A 2516-nucleotide genomic window follows, 5' to 3' on the forward strand; every position below is an offset into this window, starting at 1 on the left:
GTATTCCTCAGTTGAGAATTCTCTGTACCCCATTTTTTAATGGGGTTATTCGAATTTCTGGAGTCCAGCTTCCTGAACTCTTTGTTTATATTGAATATTAGTCCTCTATCAGATTTAGGATTGGTAAAGATCCTTTCCCAATCTGTTGGTGGCCTTTTTGTCTTGTTGACACAAAATCATTTTTATACACATTATTTTATTTAGTCCTGTTAACTTGTTCTTCTGAAAGAGAAGTGGAGAACTTTTCCTTAGTATCCTATTGTAAACCCCCATCTCTCCCATGCCGGATATATCAAGTCCTATAGGATAGTCAAATCATGGGTAGGCAAGTCTGTAGCTCTGAGGACCTGGAACAAACATTGACATGCAGGCCAGTCTATCTCTCCTCAGTCAGATCAGTATTTTATCTAGGGCGACAGGTAACTCATGTGCACATTTAAGCTTGACAACATCACCTTTATGTGAGGATTCCAATGAAGATATAAAGATTTAATATTCCTCAAAAATAAAATGCTCCAAAATATTTACTGAAATAAACCTATGAGTGAGAACTATTTAGCCTTAAATATTTAGTCATTGAATTTTAGGCCTGTCACCCCCTCTAGAATGTTCAGGGCCCTAAGCATGAAGGCTCCCATCTGTTCTACTCACATGAGATCTGATGGTGCCTAGCTTGGTGGCACATGCCGATAATCCCAGCTCTTGAGAAAGGGAGGCAGGAGGAGTGCCTTTTCTAAGGCTAGCTTGAGTTACCTACACTCTAGACCATCTATCCATGACCAAATCTCAAAGAAACACACAAACAAAGCAACAAACAGACAAAAAGAAAACTGTTCTTGTCCTCCAAGATGATTCTCTTTCAAGGATGAAAACAATGTGATGTAAAAAAATAAAGTGATAGATGGCAAACCTACCTCCAAAATTTGTATGTATTTCTCTTTTGTAAAACATATAACAGAATACATCTTTTTATATCGATGATAGCTTAGCAAGATATATTAACTTCCTAGAATCACTGAGTTCTATTTTGACTGTGATGGTTTGGTGGGCATAGTATCCTGGACTCAGCTCAGAGATTCTTAACAACTTCAGGTACCTCCAAATAGCACCTTCAATTAATGGCACTGGAAAATTCCATCAGTCATTAGAGCTCCTGGGATCAGGCGTGTGGGGTGTAGAGATGATCCAGCATGAATTCTCCTTCAGCTACTGGGAAAACTGAGGCTTCAGGACACAGTGTGGCTTGGCTGACTTTACCCTTGGGACATTAAAATTTCTCTGAAAGGCTTAATGTTCCTCTTTTAGTTGTATAAATGTCTGAATTAAGTCCATATATGTGTGTGTGTGTGTGTGTGTGTGTGTGTGTGTGTGTGTGTTTTCTGTGATTTCCAACACTTAACAAATCATGAATCAAGTTATGACAATTTGATTTGAGATCAAGCTTTTCCCTGAAGTGCACTGGATTTCTGTTAGGTAGGCCTGACCTCTCACAAGCCTCCCTTTACCATTCTGGTGAGTGGCCACTTTGCTGGGCAGGATGCTGAGAGGAAATGATCTGGCAAGCACAGAGGCTCAGAGTTTTAAATAGTCCCATGAAATCCTCCTCTATAATGTATTATCTCCACAGTATCAGAGGAACTGGGGAAATGAGTGTGGCCTCAGGCAAGTCTTACTGCATCCCTGAGGGGAAATGCTGAGTGGGGTTGGGGGAAAATGAGGTAGAGAAGTGAGCAAGCTTGTGTGCCCACACTCAGGTGTGGTGAGCATGGTTCTTCCCTGCACTCTCTGTGCTAATAATGTCATCATATTGTGCCATCGGGGGAAGGACATGCATAACCTGAATTTCTAAATATGGTAAACCTCGAAGAGTTCTTTACACAGAATGCTGAATAATGTCACGACTAGTTGTTTAGAATCAGCCTAATTTTAAAAAGTTGATAAAACTGTCTACAAAGGATTTTTTACTTGCACTTTCTAAAATGTTTATCCCCAAACATGAAGAAAGTGGCAAGCACCTGAATTTTTTCTATACTGCTGTAGTTTCCCCACCCGTACTTTATTTATTTGTTTGTTTGTTTGTTTGTTTATGTGCTTACTTATTTTTCAGACAGGATTTCTGTGTATACAACCATGGACGGTCTTGGAACTTACTGTTTAGACCATGGACGGTCTTGGAACTGACTGTTTAGACCAGGCTGAACTCCTGGATATCTGTCTGCCTCTGCCCCACAGTGCTAGAATTAATGATGTGTGCCACCTGGTCCAGTGATTCTTTCTTTTTTCTTTTTTTCTTTAGAGGGGATTGAAATTAATCCAGGATGACCTGGAACTCACTCTGTAGCCCAGGCTTTCTGAAACTCACTATCAACAATGAACTCCTACTTTCCTGCTTGGATTACAGGCGTGTCCTTATATCCTTCAGACACTGCTTCCCAAGTGATGGGATTACAGCTTTTAGGTAACTGCTCAGTTAATAGTCCAACCTTTTAAAACAAAAGGCTTGGGAGCGCTTCCCA

The sequence above is a fragment of the Mus pahari genome, unplaced genomic scaffold, assembly GCF_900095145.1.
Source record: "Mus pahari unplaced genomic scaffold, PAHARI_EIJ_v1.1 scaffold_9268_1, whole genome shotgun sequence".
NCBI lineage: Eukaryota > Metazoa > Chordata > Mammalia > Rodentia > Muridae > Mus > Mus pahari.